General features: G+C 49.1%; 2 protein-coding genes across 2 annotated transcripts in view; both read left to right on the top strand.

The window, feature by feature from the left end:
* Positions 1–3,181: 3,181 nt before the first annotated feature.
* The window catches only part of FEN1 (flap structure-specific endonuclease 1), a 129,382-nt gene continuing 114,285 nt past the window's right edge, over positions 3,182–18,278 (top strand). Inside the window, exon 1 of the mRNA XM_069108527.1 lies at positions 3,182–3,191. The gene's annotated coding sequence lies outside the window, so the exon portion shown is untranslated. The remainder of the gene's footprint in view (positions 3,192–18,278) is intronic.
* DAGLA (diacylglycerol lipase alpha) overlaps positions 3,264–18,278 on the top strand; it is a 63,075-nt gene continuing 48,060 nt past the window's right edge. Inside the window, exon 1 of the mRNA XM_069108522.1 lies at positions 3,264–4,218. The gene's annotated coding sequence lies outside the window, so the exon portion shown is untranslated. The remainder of the gene's footprint in view (positions 4,219–18,278) is intronic.

The following is an 18,278-nucleotide window of genomic DNA, read 5'->3' as shown; positions in this document are numbered from 1 at the left end:
AACTCTTTGGAAGCCGCTCTCCTGAAATCTTGGGGAGGTGTCAGAGTGTGCCTGACTTCTTTCACCTTGCCCAAGATCAGAGACAGAGTGGGCACTTTCTCCCAACCTTCTTATCAGTCCTGCTTTTGGAACTAGTTTCCTCTTGTTGGTGATAATCAGATCCATAATAGCAGTCCCCTTCATTGTTTCTTATACTTTGTTACAGCTGCTCGAAAATTATTAATCACCCTGCCTTTGCCACAGAGAGAGCCCCAGCAGACGCTTGGATACTTTGTATCCTCTATCTTCTTCTATGGTAGACTTGGGATATTTCCCAGTCTCCTTATCTATTTCTTCTTTCTGCCCAGGTGGTCTATAGTATGTTCTGATGGTGATATTACTCCTGTTTCTGCTTCCATTGACCTTCACCTAAATGCTTTTTACCATAATATCCTCCTCTGGTCCCTAGATTTTGTCATATAAATGTATCTCTTTTGTCTAAAATAGTATAATGTTTCATTCTCCCCAGTCTACTGTTTCCCTTTTGAATTTAGTGTATCCTTCTTGAAACAGGGAATTCTTCAATGTTCTGTATGCCCTCTACCCTTGCGCAGCCTGGTGGCTCGGACCCCTTCTCAGAATGTTTTGAAATGCATAGATAAAGTACGCAGAATTATAAAGAAAAGCAGTTATTGAACCATCAGTATTGAAACATTAAAAAAACAACTGAGTTTAGGGCTCGCAGGTTAAGAAGCCCTGCTCTGGAGCCATATTCTGGTACTGGGCCCATCTCCCTGATTCTTAGTGTTAGCTCAGCCTCCTTGCAGCAGGATCTGTAGTTCACCTTGCTTGTATCTGTACTTTGTCTGTATCTACCTGAGGCCATGGTCTTAATTTTCTTCTTTAAATTTCTGGGCCTCTTCTTTCAGGGCTCTCCTCCATGCTGTCTAGCTTGGTTGATTGAAATATTTGAATTGAAAGTGAAGTGAACATTCCCTTTCGCTATCCTTGTCAGTTAAAGCCTTTTCAGATTAGACTTGGAAGCCTCTAGGTAAATAGATTTTCATCAGCTCTTGTTGGGTGTACTCCATCCCTTGCTAACAGCACAAGTTTTCAGTGGTTTACTCCATAACCCAGATAGTGAAACTGGCCTCAAATAGCTTTTTTCTCCTCCCATTTACTGAAAAACAATGTATGTCATTTTTAAAGTGTTTTTGTTGCCTCTTGTAAACTATCATTTCCCTGGAAACTCTCCCCCTCCCCTCTGATCCCTTGCTTGTAACAAAGAGAACCATGGCAGGGCATTGGGATGCCTCCCCCTCCCCTTCCCTGTAGTTCCTTACCTTCTCTCTCTTTGCCTGCCCGGAACTTAGCCCAGGGTTTTGCACATAGTAGTGCGTATTCAATGCTTGCTGAGTGACAGATACCTTAATTTCACTTTGCAGGGACACTGCTTTTTTCTGAAAACTACCCTTTCCCCACTAAGATCTGTGGTTTCTAGCCCGAGTTAACCGTCCTCCTCAGTGCTTTTTCGATTCCTTTGACAATGTCCCTTATGTCCATGAGAATCACGATGTATATGACCTTGAGTCAATCACCAACCTCTCTGGCCCTCAGTCTCCTTATTTGTAAAATGACAGCATTGAGCTAGACTAGTGATTTCTAACCCCCAGCTGGGTTCATGAATCCCACTTACGCATAGCAGGATTGTCATCTTGACCTTTATTCAGCTCCAACAGATTCTATGATGTGAATAATGGGTCCTGTGCCTTCATGATTTATATTATGAATCTGCTGTACATTACCAGAAAGCTGAAACCTTCATCACTTCACATGTATTTCCAGACTCTGAAATTTGCAAAACAGCACCAGCCATGTCATTAAATGACTTGCTGTAATAAATAAGCAAACATCATGTCTGAATAAACAGTGTCTCAGGAATATGTGCATTAGTATTTGGGGGGGGGTACATAGATGCTCTTGTGATCAGACAGACAGGTTGGTGTGGCCTGTGACACTGGACTCAGAGGCAGAAAGACCAGACTGGGCATCCTATCCCAAATGCTTATTGGCTAGGTGACCCTGGAGAAGTCACTTAACCAACCTCCCAAGCCTCAGTTTCCTCATATGTCAAATGGAGATAGCACCTGCCCTGCAGGGTTGTTGTAAGAGCAGAATGCTGTATGAAAGTGAGCTCTTAGTGACAATCCACGCAAAAGCTTCTGTGGAGACATATTTCCTAAGTCAGTAGAGGCGAAGGGTGCAGCCGATATCACACAGAAGGCCGAGAAATAGCCTTTCACAAGGGAGCCTCTCACCAGGCCACTGTGTAAAGCCTCTCCAGCTCCAATGCTCTCAGATTTGAAGCTTGATCTCAACCCTCAGACCTTCAGATTCCCCATCTCCAAACTAGGGCTAATGAAAAAACCTGCTTAGGTTTGTTGGGATGGAACCAGTGAGCTAGCAAATAGGAGAGTACTGAAAGAGCACTGAGTGCCTTTGCAATGTGTATAAAGTGCTTCTCTGGCTGGAGTCCTGGATGTGGTGCCAGCAAGAGCTGGCTGCGAGTCTGCCCTCAGACACTTAGCATCTGGAAAATGGGGACAATAGAGGTTCCTTTGGCCAAGGATCGCGGTGAGAAGCAGATGAGATCAGGCACGGAATGTGTTTTACAAACTGGAATGCCGACGGTCTTCGCTTTAGGGCAGACTGAGGAAGCTGATGGCAGCCCCCTTCAGAATCATATTTGTTTATGCACACAGTAAAGATATCAGATTAAAAAGGAAACTGTTCATATTGGAATTAAGTCACCAAACATATGTGTGTATACATACATACATACATGCATGCATACATATATATATATATATATATATATATATATATGTTTTAGTTTTTGTTTGATGGCTCCCCAGGTTAAGAGCCTAAAGGGATGAGATGTGTGTGTGAGGTCAGCTATCATGTACAAGGCATTGTCCATCTACGACTGTCAGCTACCATTTACTCAGGACCTACCATATGCCAGGCACAAGGCGGAGCCGTGAGGATGCAGAGAAAGGCAGAAGATGGGCCCTGCTCTACAACATGCAAACTGCTTGGTGCAAACAAGCTCTAGCCAGGCTGAAATGGGAGAGGGAAGGCACCGAGATGGAGGAGGCCTGGGAAAGGTTGGTAGATGCTCTCACTGGGCTGTGTTCTGGATGTACATGGGGTTTAAAACATGACAATCCCTGCCCAGGAGTTCACATTTTAAATCACCAAGAGATCTGGAAATGTAAGCAGAGGACACTGGGCCCACCTGTATCACCCTAACTCCTGCTGGAGAAAGGACAGCTGCTGGAAGGGCCTCCTGGGAGGGGCAGCGTGGCCAGGGCCCAGCTTGGCTGGCCAGGTAGTATGAAGAGTCCCCGGGGGAACAGTAAGAAAATACCACACTCAGCAGTATTCTCCTTAATTCAGGCCCCTCAGGGTACCACGTGCAGATTTGAAGGGACCTCAGAGCTTGTCTAGTCCCATCAGTGGCCTCTGGATGCCCAGTCTGGGCTTCTGGGACATGTGGAGAATTTGGTTTGTGGCTTGACCTGGAGTGGGGAGGAGCTGAGCTCTGATCTGGCCTCATTTACTGGCCATGCCATCTTTGTCAGCCTCAGTTTCCTCATCTAAATAAAGGATGATAAGAGCACCTACTTCCTAGGGTTGTTAGGAGTGAATGAGGTAACATTTGGAAAGTGCTTTGCCTAACTCAGAGCCTGAGGTCAGTGTGAGTTGTTAGCCTTGGGGCTGCCCTTGATAGAAAGCTGAGAGGTCAAGCCACCACATGGGCTTAGACTTTTTACTCCCTCTCATTTATCCCTCGGGTGCCCAGGGTGGGGTCTGTACAGTGTAGTCCATCTGGTTTCACTTTGGTGGAGAAAGAACAGATAACCCAGAAACTGCCCAGCCTGCAGTGAGGAGAGGGAAGGCCGGGAAGGCGTGAGCCTTGTGTGTGCTGGGGAAAGTGGTGAGCCTAGAGCTGGGCCGGGCCTCCCCATGGCCCCGTTCCCGGGGCGTTGGCTAGGAGTCCTCTTGCTTTCTCATCAGCTTTCCTCCTCCCAGGCCTCCGGCAGCCATATCTGGGATGTCAAAGATGGCCCAGCTGACTGAGGAGGCAGGAAAGGGGGATGAGTGCTTATCGAGCAGACACTGTGCGAAGGGCTCCACAAGCATCAGCCTCTTCGAGGCTCACAACGACCCGGGGAGGTAGGTGCCATTATCATCCCCGTGCTACAGTTGAGAAGACTGCAGCAGACAGTGGTTACTTGACCAGGGTCACACAGCTAAGTGCCTGAGGCTGGATTTGAAGGCAGGTTTTTCTGAGTCCAGGCCCCGTGCTCTGTCCCCTGAGCCACCAGCTGTCTTCGGTAAAGGCCTCTGGGTTAGAGGAGGACGCAGGAGTTCCTGGACTGCCCTGGAGTCTGCCCACCCCTGGCCCATAAGTCTCCACCTGAGCTGGGTGACCCATCGGGCAGCTGGTTATTCTACTTCCTCTCAGCCTCCAGCTGGGGGTGACATCAAGGGCTTACACAGCCAATGTCGTCCAGGCTCCTGGCCTGCCAGGCCCTGGCGCAGACAGCTCCTCAGCTATAGCTGCAGTTTCTGGGGCAGGACAAGGTGCTACCCCACCCCCACTCCCCAGGCTCCAGTGCCTTCCCTTCCTGCCTCGGCATCCCCTGCCTCTGGCCTTCTACTGCAGCTGGCTCCATGGGGCCAATCAGCTGCTTTTCCTGATCAATCATGTCCCCATGTTCCTCTTTTCACTGCTGTTTCTGCCTGGAATGCCACAAACATTCCTCAGTGCCATGGCCCCCTTGGCACTCTGGCCTTCTCTCCCTCCCTTTTTGACTTCATCCCCTTGAATGTGCTGATCTGACACTCCCAGAGCCTCCTGATACAAGCCTGGCCCTTGTTCTGGCCTCGGCTCCCCTTTAGCATGCTGGAGCCTGGGGGGCGGGAGGGTTGACCTTTCTTCAGTCTGTCTCTCAAATCATTACTTCCTGAACTAGCTCCTAGCTCACATCCTGTCTTCACCCCCACTGCCATCTCCCAGCTCATTTCCCCCTGCCCTCCATTCCCCCTTTATTCCCCTCCCTCTAGGGCCTTTCCCAGCCCTCTGCCTTCTCTTTGTCCACTGTGGGACCAGCTTTTTCCTCCTTCCAAGCCCATGGGGTAACGAGGTTTCCTCCCCTCCTCTGCCTCTGACCAGTCCCTCCGGAAAGCCTGGGAGCTTTGTGCCATCCTCGAGGACCCTTTGATGTCTTCATTCTGTTTCTCCTGTCACTCAGATTGGGAGCCTAAGGTTAGGGATTATGACTTGGCTTGAGAGCCAAGCATACTGTCACCCTTCCACCAACAGTCATTAGACAGCACTAGATGCCTGCTTATTGGATGGGGTGGTGGGTACAGGGTGGGGCCCAGGAAGGAACAGCTGCCCCTCCCAGCCTTGAATGGAGACACTCCAACCATAGATAATCCATTTCAGTCACAGTGGGAGCTTCCTGTGCCCTCACTGACACTGCCTTTCTTCAGCCAAGAGCTCAAGCCAGCATCCACGAAAACCTTTTGTCCAAGGCATTTATTTTCCAGAGGCTGCTTTGGTTTTGGGGTGAGGTGGAGGGGGCACTGTTATATTTTTTGCTCACCTTTCCTTAAACAGATGCTTTTATCAGACTTCAGGGCAGACTTGAAAGAATGGGTCTCTTAAGTGGAAGGATTCCCTTGTGCTGTCCAGGTTCTAAGAGTCCTTGGGCACATCTCCCTCCTTCTGGGGAGTCATCGAACATCAGAAGCAGGAGGCTCCCAAGGTCCTTTAGGCCAGAAGCCCTTGCACAGTGGCCCAGAGAGGTGCCATCTACAGCCTCCCTCCAATGGCGGAGGCCTCCCTCCCCTCTGTTACTGTACACTTCCGATCCTTGGTCAGTCCCTGGTTCTAGCTCCGAGCAGTGTTTCTCAATGATTTCTGTTTGCTGGAGCCAGGCAGTCATAAGCTGTGCCTCCAGCAGTTCCTCATGCGCTCTCTGTTGTCAGTTTTCCCCAACTTGTAGGCCTTTCCTCCGTCTTCTGAACAATGAGGGGCCAGTGGGTGGCCTCCTGGTGGCAGGTACTTGTTCCTAGCCCCCTGGGGCCCCACCATCGATGGGGCCTGCGCGGTGGGTCACAGTCACGGATCTGCCCACATGACCCTTTATAACAGTTTCACATCAGGGCTGTAATGAGCCCCTGTCATAAAGCAGCTGGAGAAATGCATCCTGGATGTAGAAATTACCTGAGCTGCTCAGCAGCTCCAGCCCTGAGTCAGGCCAACCAGGACTGAGCAGGACCTGCTTTCAGGCCAGATCTCCAAGGGTTTGAGCTTGGGCAGAGCTGGCCCAGGGGGACATCCTTGGAGCTTGGGGAGTCTGCGCACCTTCCCTCTACCTTCATATCTTCCTTTCTAGAGCTGGAGGAGAAAGGTGGGAACCCCTCCCAAGGGACTGAGGCACATAGTGCAGGAATCTAGCCCAGGCCGTCGTCTTCTGGGGAAGGCAGCTGAAGTCTGGAGAGCTCAGGACCACTCGGTAAATGACAGAGCTAGGATTTGAACCCACACCCTCTTACTCCAAATCCATTTCCTTTTCCACTGACCTGACATTCTGTAGCTGCAGCCCTTCCCCCAACTCCTGGTACAGCTGTTTTCCATTCTCTGTGAAGTGGAAGCTTATTAGCTGTGGACATGGGCAGGCATCTGTCAGCCCGGAGCCCTGTCCAGCTTCATCCAGGCCAGGACCTTCTCCAGATTTGGTGCAAGAAGGAAGCCCAGGCATCTTTGGACCCAAGAGGTTTCTCTTTGGATTTGTCGGTGGTGGTACAGGGCTCTGGGTACCATGATTAGCAGTGACTTCTGGCCAATCAGAAAGACCCCTCACATCAGAACTCCTCCATGCCACTGGGAGTGGGGGCTGTTCCAACTTTTTGAAACTGCCAGGACCTGGCCTCCTTCCAGGCACCAGCATCCCCTTCAGCTGCTCCCTCCCTACAGCCGCTCCTTTCTCTGAGGTCAAGGCCTCAGTGGGCAGGTTGGAGGCATATCCATTCAAACCATTTGTTTTTAAAGACCTCTAAGTAAACCGCTGGGATTCTGTCACTTTGTTTATAGATTTGCATCCTCTTTCAGTTTAATTGGTTGGGCTCCAGGTCCCTCCAGCCTCCAAATTTCCAGCATGGGAAAATGCAGGAGACCAAATGCTACTGTAAAAAGCCCAGGGTGACTCAGAGTGGAGGAGTGCTCCCCCCCGCTGTTTCCCCCCACAGGGGTCCAAGGGGCCACCTCCTGAGCAGGCTCATCGGCAGCCTTTCTGGGTTTCCCTGGGATGCCAGGGCAGCCCTCCCCAGCCCCCTTGTCCTGGCCCGGGGAGCTGTGCTGAAATAGCCCCTTGTCCTATAACCCCCAGGCAGGCTCTGGGAATGAATCTTAGAGGCACGAGGCAGATACACAGAGAGCTGAGGGTTAGACGGGGGACTTTAGACTTTCTGGGCATCTGGATGGTTGTAGAAGCTCCATTCCCCTTGTCACCTCCGTAGAGCTTGGCTGGTCTGTGAATGCCACAGGCGGTGTGTCTCCACCTTAGCAAAAATTGGGTTCAAACCTTGATGAGGAAGGCAGTATGGACACTTCCTCTCACCACTAGGGGCTAGTGTTCTCCTATGCCCAGGTGTGTTAATAGGAAGTGTAGACCAAGTAACTTTGGGGCATGGAGGTGAGGAAAGGAGTCCAGGGGGAGGTAAAGATTTTAGGAGGCAGAGGTGGAGAGTGACAGCTTAGACAAAGGTGTGGAGTTAGATGGCTGATGGATCTTGGTGTCCAGAGAACAGTGAGTGGGCCAGTTTGAGAACTCAGAGGATGGGGGGGAGGGAGGGGAGGAGCTCTGTGGAAGTGGCCTGGAAAGAGTTGGGAGCCATGTTCTGAAGAAGGGCCTTCAGTACCAAACGGGATGTTAGGGTTGATCCTGGAGGTCACTGGGAGCTTGTGAAGCTTCAGAAGCTGGGGAGTGCCATCATCAGGCCTGTGCCAGAGGGCCCTCTGACCCTCATGGTCAAATCTGAGCTCATCTTCCCTCCAAAGCAGCACTGGTGGCCCTCTCCTCTCCCACCTGCTCTCCATTGCCTGGGATTGGGCTGCCAGGGGGAGTCGTGGTCCTGCCCTGGGAGATGTCAGGCAGCCTGGGGAGGCTGCCTACCCTTTGTAAACAGCATGCCCATCTGAGAGCTGGGGGAGGATGAGGTGGCTGCTAACCGGTCCTGCTGGTTTCAGGGAATCTGGCTGAACTGGGGTGGGGGGGTTGGTGTCAAGGAGGTTACTGTAAAGGAGCCATTCTGTTTCCTTCCCTGTGCTCTGGCCCTGCCAAGCCAAGGCTCTTTATCTCCTTTGGGCCCTTTCTGTCTCCCAGGGTTTCTCACCCCTTCCTTCTATGTTCTCTTCTCTCTTGGAGCTAGCAACTGATTCTCAGGCAGGGGATGAGCTGTCTTATGTTCCGATTCCGGGCAGGCCTTTCCTGAAGGCCACAGGCAGTGCCTAGCAGGGGTGGGGCTTGGAAGGAACATGCAGGGGGTGATCACGCACAGAGCTGGGGCTCTTGGTATAGGTCAGGAGGAGGCTGAGGCCAGGCAGACTTCTCATGGCCTCCTGGGGCTGAAAGGCCTACTGGAGGTCTAAGCTTTGTTTTTTAGAGGAGGCAGTTGAGGCCCTGAGTGGGGAAGTGCCTGGGTCACCCCAGAGCTTAGCAGGGAAGCCAAGGCCCAGCCCTGGGGGCTCTGAGACCCTGAATTGGTAGTACCCACAGCCTGGGCAGGGGCAGGAGGGCTCCTCTCAGCCAGGAGGGGGCTGGGATGCCCTGAGCCTAGTGCTGGGATTTCCCTGACTGACTCAGCCTCAGCTCATGCAGAGGTTGTTGGGGGGTGTCTAGGTGATGATAGTGACTTGCTCATCTGCTGATTTAAAGGAGTCCCCAAGAGCCCCCGCAGTGTTGAGGAAAGATGTGCCCCCAGAGGGGCTCCCCGTGGCCCCTGGCCAGTGGCAGGAAGCTCCCCAGGTGACTTGCCCAGGCTTCAGAGCCCAGAGCCTCCCCGGCTAGCTGGACATACTGGATGTGTGTCCTGGCTTCCTGGGAAAGGCTCGGTGAAGACCCCCGGCTCTTGGCCCCCTTTTCCCCAGCAGTGAGTTGCACACCTTCACCCTTCCTCTGGCTGCTGCTGCAGAGAGACTAGGGAGCCCAGATGCTGGGGGAGGCCAGCTCCAAGCTCCCTCTTCTCTTGAGGTGCTCTTCTCCCACCCCCCCTCCCCAGAAGATAGCATGAATGGATGTTCCCTCTGAGGCCCCGGGGAAGGCTGGCTTATGGGGGGGGGGGCCTTGCAGGGCACTGCCCTGGGGCTGCTTTCTTCCCATGAAGTGGCTCCCCATGTGGCCTCATGGTGACAGTTGTTCTCACTTGACTGTGTAGGCAGACATGGCTGCCATGTCAGTGGGGGTAGCTGTGCTGTGGCTCCCACATGGAGGGGGTGCGGAGAGAAGGAGCAGCCCTGTGGGGGCGTTGGCAGCTGAGCACAGCTCTCCTGTGGGTGTGCCAGTCTGCTTGGCCTCCACTTTGGCATTGCCTGTGGGCACATGGAGGAAGGAGGGGGCACCCCAGGGGGTCACATCTGGATCTGCCTGACTGCTCCCCCGGCACATTTTTGCATCTGTACTTGCTTCTTCACTTGAGATTCTTCAGTAGTTTCTCTTGGCTTGATGACACTGGGCAGCTCTTGCCTCTCAGATCGTTACTCACCTCTCCAAGCACAAACAGGCCCAGCCCAGTCTCCCCTAGGCTCACCCTGCCACTTTGGGGGGAAGGTGCCCACCCTGGGTAGGAATGTGCTCTTTTCCTCTTCTGGACCTGCCCCATCCTGACACCACTCAAGGCTTCAGCTTGACCCACTGCTGGACCCCTGATACCCAAGGCCCAGGTTGGCTATCTCACCCACAGCTGGCCCCATGACAGATGCCTCAGTCCATGAGATGCTATATTGCCTTCTTTCCTGGCTACATTTGTGGTCTTCATTGGTAGCCTTCTCTTTAAAAGCAAGGTCTCTGGTTTGGTCTTTACCCAGATTGGGAGTTGAGGGCCCATTAGGAAGGCATTTATTAAACTACTTGGGTCAGACAGGTGGCCCCTCTTTGAGTGGCTAAGTGGACAGTATAAAGTTGGAGACTTGTGGCACCTGGGGTTTTACAAGAACAATTCTCAAGCCTCCTCTTGTCCTGGGCACAGGCCTGAGTTCTTGAAGGCCACGAGCCCTGGTAGCACTTTCCCTTTTCTCTGCTCCCTCAGCCACCACCCTGCTTCAGACCTGGCACCCCTCAGCCGGGCTGGTGCTCCAGTCCCTTCCTCAGGCCTCAGGGCCATGCCCCTGCTCCTAGCCATGCCAATGACTCTCTCACCTGGCACATCCCTGAAAACCTTCCACAACTTGTTCTCTCTGTGAACTCTGTTTCTTATAAAAGATTCATTCTCCCATCTCCCAGCCTTTGCACATGTGGTTCCCCATGCCTGGAATGCTTTCCCTCCTCACCTCTGCCCCTACCTAGCTCTGGTTCCCCTTGAGGCTCAGCTCCAGGCCCTCTTATGCCAGAGGCCCCTGCTGACCCTCCTTCCCCATTATTTTGCTTTCTGTTTCCCAGCTGAATGTGTGCTGTTTAAGGGGAGAGACAGTGGAGTTTTGTCTTGTCTTTGCCTAACACACGTGGAGTGGGTGCAGAGTAAATTATTGTACTGTACCAAGTGGGAAAGAAAGACTTTTAGTAAAGGCCTGGGGCAGCTTCCCCTGAAGGCCCCCTCTGGGCTTGCAGCCACATGGATGAAATGAGGCATCCTGAGAGCTCATGGAGTGAGCGGCCTTGGTCTCCCACCTGATCTTCCCCCATGGGATTCTGGGAAGCATTGCAGAGAGATGCAGGATGTTTGGGACACATTTGGGAGAGTTAGGGGAACAGCTGTGGACAGCAGAGGACAGGCTGTCAGTGGACTGCCCCCACCTGTGCTTGGGAGAGAACAGGGAGCAGGGCTGGGGTGCTGTGGAGGGTACTGCGTGTGAGGCCCCCCTGTTGCTCAGGTGTGTGGGGCTCTCCCAGTTCTGGAGGGGGTGAAGTCCATTGCCTGCTGGGACACTCCTCTGGGGCAAGGCTGGACAAGGGCAGGACAATTCCACTTCGGGGAGAGTTCCTGGCTTAACTGTCTTACCCCCCCCCCATTTCCTCTCAGGCTTCCTTCTTCACTCCCTGTAGCAGCACAGGACAGGGCACTGGCTGCCCTGTGTCTCAGGGCCTGGGTTCAATTTCCAGCTCAATGAAGCCAACAGTTGTCAAGCTATGTCTCCCATGGGCCAAGCCCTGGAGGTACCTAGGTAAAAATGAAATCATCTTTGCCCTCAAAGAGTTTATCTCTCAAGAAACCCTGTTACACACATCAATAAATCTGGAATACTCATGAGGTTAATAAAAAGTGGTATAAGGTCACCGGGAGCAGGAGGTATCAGGAAAGAGGCAGTGCCTGAGCTGGACTGATGAGAACTAGGTGTTCTGAGAGGAGATGAGGAGGGAGGGCATCCCAGGCATGGGGGACAGGCTGGACAAAGGCCTGGAGGTGGGAGAGCAGCAAGTAAGCTAGTTTGGTGGGACCAGTGGGCAGTGACGTGTAAAAAGCATGGAAAAGCAGCCTGGCTTCCAGTTGTGGAGAGCCCTGCTGAGAGCTGGGCACCCTGGGCAGCTGGCAGAAAGGAAGTGGACTGGGGGCATGGGTGTCTTTCCAAATGGTACAGGCCTTGATCAAAGAAAGGTGGGGAAGCCATCCATGCCTTCCTATTTTGTGCTCTCATCCCTCTCAGGAAAAGCACTTCCCAAATAATACTGACCTAAGCTGTTGTTTCAACCAAGATTTCTGGCCAGCCTCCCAGTCACTTACCTGGTGCAGGGTCCAAATCGGGCTCCACCCACAGGATGGAGAAACCACAGCTTTTGGTGTTGAACCAGAAAATTGTTTCCCTGACTGTTGGCCAGGCAGGCTTCTTAGTCATGCGTCTGGAATCCAGGCTTCTCTCCGGCCCCCTTCTTGGCAGAAATCTGCTTGGTGGAGGTCTGCCCCGTCAGCCAGCCACGCCTGGGAGCCATGAGTTTCCAGCACCTGCTGGAGCTCTGCTGAGCCCCTGGTGTTGCTGTAGCCACCCAGCCTTCCCCCAGAGGGATCTCTCGTGGGAACAGGACAGCCATAGAGGACAGTTACTACCCTGTTTGCTTTTCCCAGTCTTAGAGACATCTCGGCTCCTTGGTCTCTCACCTGACTGGCAGGTGTTTGCTGAAGGATCTAACCAGCCCAGGTGATGCAGGTGGCATGTAAGGGGAGGAGGGGAAGTTCTAGGAGAAAGCTGGGCCATCCAGAGCCTCTCCTGCTGGGAGGCCACAGATTTCCCTTCTGTGTGCATCAGCTCTTTGGAGTTCATTCTCACCATCTGGTCTGCTGAGCTAGCCTAGACCTGACTTGGGACAGTTAACCAAGCTTCCTTAGGCCTCCAGCTCTGAGAGGGGCTCAGACGGAAGGGGTTAGGATTGGAATGATGAGGCAGTCTCAGTGACACCTGGAATGCTGGGGAGTGAACTGGAAAGCCATGGGCTTGGTCTGGCAGGCAGCTAGGAAGGTGCCAAGGAGGGTGGTGGCCTTGTGGAAAACAGAGAGCTCTAGGAGACAGCTTTAGGCCAAAGGACCCCTCCTTCAGCATACAGCTTACAAACCCAACACCAGACATCTGCTGGAGCACTGTTTGCTAAAGCCAGGACTGCTAATAGCTTCTTGACTTGCCATGATGATATTTTCATCTTTCCAAAGACAGAGGAACCTACAAGGAGAAATTCTTTACTGAATCTAATTCTCACCAATAGGGAGGAAGTGGTTGCTGGGGTAGGACGATGGGGGGGGCACTTTGGGGAAGGGGGAAGTGAGCACACCCTCCTAGAGTTTGTAATAGGGAAGATGAAATCTGGTATGCCCTGATCTTGGGAAAGTGGATTTCAAGGGACTCTGAGGAGGGCTAAGCAGGATCCTGTGGACAAAAGTTCTCCAAGGGAAATTCGTTCCCAGGAGGATTGAGAAACTCATGAATGAAATTCTGAAGAAACAAAGGAAAATAATTCCAGTGAGGCAGAAAAATGGGAGTTCTCTGAAGAGGCCAATTTGATGAACAGGGAACTGACCAACCAATGTAGACTTTAAAAATGAACTGTACAGAAGGAGGAAGCAGGGGTGGTGACCGAGGGCGGCCAGGGGAGCGTGGCCCAACCCCAAAAACATGGCTCCAGGAGTGTGAAAGCTCAAAACGGGCTGAGCCTCTGCGGAAACCAAGGAAAACAGTAGAGGTTTTGGGGTGTGTGTGTGTGTGTGTGTGTGTGTGTATGGTTAGTCTGTTTTTCTAAGCTGTGTTGGGTGATTGCAGAGCCTCAGGGAGGGCCATGTCCAGTGTGTGGGGTGGATGGGATGATGCTACCTGACAACACAGAGAAGAAAGACCTGCCCAGTACCTTCTTTGTTCCATTTTCTCATGGAGGAGAATGACCTTTACATCAAAAATGACAGAACAAAAGGGTAAAGAGGGAGCTGGTGCCCAAGATCCCAGGAGGCAGAAGGAAGCTGTGGCCGGCTGGCTAGGTGGTGCAGTGGATGGAGCTTTGGGCCTGAAGTCAGGAAGGCCTGAGTTCAGATCCAGCCTCAGACACTTAACTAGCCATATAACCCTGGGCAAGTCGCTTCTCTCTGTTTGCCTCTATTTCCTCATCTGTAAAATGAGCTGGAGAAGAAAAGGCAGAACCACTCCAGCATCTCTGCCAAGAAGGCCCTAAATGGGGTCACAAAGACACAGCCAAACAAATAGGCAACAAGAAGGGGCATCTCGTTGCCTTTAATGAATTCAAGGCTCCTCACCCTGTGGGGTCGTAAATAACCTGCTTGTAAATGAAGGAGAGGAAGCATTCATTGGCCCTTACTAGGCTCTTGGGATCATGATATTTAAAGCCAAAAGGAGCCTTAGAGGTTATTAATTCAACCCCCTCTTTTTTCCCCACTGTTTACAGTCACTTTATTTTTTTAATGTTTTAAATATAATTACTTATTTTTAGTTTTCAACATTCGCTTCCATAAGATTTTGAGTTTTAAATTTTCTCCCTCCCTCTCCTCCCCACTCTCCACAATCGTGTGCATTCTGCTATAGGCTCTGCTTATACATTCATATTAAACATATTTTCACGTCAGTCATGATGTAAAGAATTAGAACCAATGGGAAGAACTATGAGAAAGAAGAAACAAAACAAGACAACAGAAGACAAGGAGAGTGAACAGTCTGCTTCGATCTGCATTCAGACTTCGTAATCTTTCTCTGGGTGTGGGCAGCATTTTCGATCATGAATCTCTTGGGGTTGTCTTGGATCCTTGCATTGCTGAGAAGAGCCAAGTCTGTCAAAGTCAATCATCACACAATGTGAGTGTTACCGTGGACGATGTTCTCCAGGTTCCACTTATTTCACTCAGCATCAGTTATATGAATCTTTCCAAGTTTTTCTGAAGTCTGCCTGCTTGTCATTTCTCATAGCACAATGGTGTTCCATTACATTCATATACCACAACTTGTTCATTCCCCAATTGATGGGCATTCCCTCAATTTCCAATTCTTGTCCACCACAAAAAGAGCTGCTATAAATATTTTTGTACATGTGGGTCCTTTTCCCATTTTTATGATGCCTTTGGGATACAGCCCCAGAAGTGGTATTGCTGGGTCAAAGGGTATGCACAGTTTTATAGCCCTTTGGGCACAGTTCCAGATTGCTCACAGTTCACAACTCCACCAACAATGCATTAGTGTTCCAATTTTCCGACATATTCTCCAACATTTATCATTTTCCTGTTTTGTCATGTTAGCCAAACTGATAGGTGTGATGTGGTACCTCAGAGTTGTTTTTATTTGCATTTCTCTAATCTATAGTGATTTAGAGCATTTTTTCATGACTATAGAAAGCTTTAATTTCTTCATCTGAAAACTGCCTGTTCATATCCTTTGACCATTTATCATTTGGGGAATGACTCATATTATAAATCTGACTCAGTTCTGTATAGTTTAGAAATGAGGCCTTTATCAGAGATACTGGCTGTAAAAATTGTTTCCTAGCTTTCTGCTTCCCTTCTAATCTTTGTTGCATTGGCTTTGTTTGTGTAAAAACTCTCTTCAGTTTAAGGTAATCAAAATCATCCATTTTGCATTTCATAATGTTCTCTATCACAAATTCTTCTGTTCTCCATAGATCTGACAGGTAAATTATTCCTTGCTCTCCTAGTTTGCTTATAGTATCAGCCATGTATTATTATATTTAAACCATGTACCCATTTTGACTTTATCTTGACATAGGGTATAAGATGTTAGTCTATGCCTAGTTTCTGCCATACTGTTTTCCAGTTTTCCCAGCAGTTTTTGCTAAATGAGTTTTTATCCCAGAAGCTGGAGTCTTTGAACTTATCAAATAGTAGATTACTATAGTCATTGACCATTGTGTATTGCATACCTAACCTATTCCAATGATCCACCACTCTATTTCTTAGCTAGTACCAAGTAGTTTCGATAATTTCTGCTTTCTAATACGTTAAGATCTGGTATGGCTAGGCCACCTTCCTTTGTATTTTTTTTTCCATTAATTCCCTTGATATTCTGGATCTTTTGTTTTTCCAGATGAATTTTGTTATTGTTTTTTCTATCTTGGTAAAATAATTTTTTTGCAATCTGATTGGTATGGCACTGAATAAGCAAATTAAGTAGAATTGTCATTTTTATTATGTTCGCTTGGCCTGCCCATGAACAACTGATATTTTTCCAATTATTTAGATTTGACTTTATTTGTATGAAAAGTGTTTTGTAATTGTGTTCATATAGTTCTTGGGTTTGTTTTGGTGGGTAGACTCCTAAATATTTCATAATGTCTACAGTAACTTTAAATGGAATTTCTTATTGTCTCTTGCTGTTAGGCTCTGTTAGCGATATATAGAAATGTCGATGAATGTGGGTTTATTTTATACCTGCAACTTTGCTAAATTTGTTTATCATTTCAAGTAATTTTTTACTTGATTCTCTAAGTATATCATCATATCATCTCCAAAGAGTGATAGCTTTGTTTCTTCTTTGCCTATTCTAATTCCTATTCCTTCAGTTTCTTTTTCTTTTATTGCTAAAGCTAATGTTTCTAGTACAATACTGAATAACAGTGGTGATAATGAACATCCTTGTTTCACCCCCAATCTTATTAGAAATACTTCTAGCTTATCCCCATTAGATATAATGCTTGCTGATGGCTTTATATAGATGCTACTTATTTTTTTTCTTTTTGGAGGGCAATTGGGGTTAATTGACCTTATTAATTGAGGGCATTGACTTTGCTCAAGGTCACATGGCTATTTGTGTGTGTGTGTTAAGTGTCTGAGGCCAGATCCAAACCCAGGTCCTCCTGACTCTAGGGCTGGTGCCCTATTCCCTGAGCCACCTAGCCCCCCCCACTACTGATCATTTTAAGGAAAATTCCATTTATTCATATGCTCTCTAGTTCAACCCATCTCATTTTACAGGTGAGAAAACAGACTTCCCCAAAGCTACCCATGTAGCAAATAGAAAGGCTGGGATTTGAACCCAGGGTCTTTTGACTCCAGATCTGTTGGTCTTTCTACCAGCCTGTCCTGAGCACTATGCAAAATTCTGGGGATACAAATACAACCTGGAAACACTGAAGGAGTTGTTGGATGTGATTTCTGTCCATTGAAGGATCTTCAAGAATAGGAGAGGTACAGAAGGGCCAGGGTCTACAAACTATGGGCTGATAAATTAGATTTCTGTGCCTAGGGAAATTCTAGAATAAATCATCAAAGAAATGGTTTAACAGGCTTCTGGGGGGGAAAGGGGAAGCAGAGACAACAAAAAGCCAGCATCCAAGAACAGACTGCGCCATTCTAAATCAGTTTCCTTTTTTGACTGGATTGTGTAACGAATAGTGGAGGTAAATGCCATAGAGAGAGTTTTCCTAAGCTCTAGAGAAGCATTTTACAAAGTTTCTCCCATACTTCTTGTGAAGAAGATGGGAAGTGGTAGAGAATATCATCCGATGGTTTGGATTAGGCTGAATATCCATAAGTAAAGAGCAGTCACTGCATGGTCTCCAGGGCAGTGCCAGAGGGGTCTGTACTGACTGGGGCAATTGAGTGACTTGGCCAGAAGGATATGTGGCATACTCATGAAACTTGCAGACAGCCAGTTTGTGGGGATGACTGTCCAAACCTTAAAAGATCATGGCATACTAAAATGTCAGGATTGGGCTGGAATCTATTTTTAAAATCAGTTTTATTGATAAGCTTTTGTGTTTTCATTGCCTAGATTTGCCCCGTATTCTCCAGCCCTAATTTCCTCCTCATAGAGAGCCATCCCTTATAATAGATATTTTTTTTCCAAAAAGAAAAAGAGGAAGAGAAGGAAAAATCCAACAAAATTGATCAATACATAAGAAAAGGCTGCTGTTATACACCATGTTCCCTACCTCATGGGTAATTGTCGGCTCCACTGTTTTCCTGGGTCAGCTCATTTCACTCTGCATTAGTTCCTGGAAGTCTTCCCCTCCTTCTCTGTGTCCATCACAGCCACTGTTTCTTACAGCAGAGCCATATTCCTTTATCTCATGGGATGAACAATATGTGTGTCAATCGCCAGTTGATGGGCATCTCTTTTGTTCCCACTTCTTTGCTATTGTGATCAGTGCTGCTGGAGAGATTTGGGTGTTTATGGATTTCTCTTTGGGGCACATGCTCAGCAATGGAATCTCAGGGTCAGAGAGGAAGGATGCCTTGGTCACTTGATTTGTGTGATTCCCAGTTGCTTTCCAGAATAGTGGTACTAATTCACAGCTCCATTGACACTGACTTTTCCCATTTTTTGTCCTTTGTTAACTTCCTCTGAGTGAGGCACGTCAGGGTTGTATCGGTCTGCATTTCTCCTGTTAGGGACTTGGATCCGTCAGATCTGTGGTCATTGATCATCTGCATTTGGTTGTCCATATCTTTTGGCCACTTCTCTTGGCCTTCTGTATCTCTGCTAGTTGTGTAAATGACTCAGATACAAACCCTTATCGGGAATATTCAATACAAATATTTTCCCAAGTCAGTTGCTTTCTTTCTCATTCTTT

This window comes from Petaurus breviceps, unplaced genomic scaffold, assembly GCF_028583685.1.
Source record: "Petaurus breviceps papuanus isolate PSGF00001 unplaced genomic scaffold, PetGlider_PUasm1.0 90397, whole genome shotgun sequence".
NCBI classification, from domain to species: Eukaryota; Metazoa; Chordata; class Mammalia; order Diprotodontia; family Petauridae; genus Petaurus; species Petaurus breviceps.
Note: the sequence above shows the minus strand (reverse complement) of the source record. Positions and strands in the feature narration are given on the sequence as shown.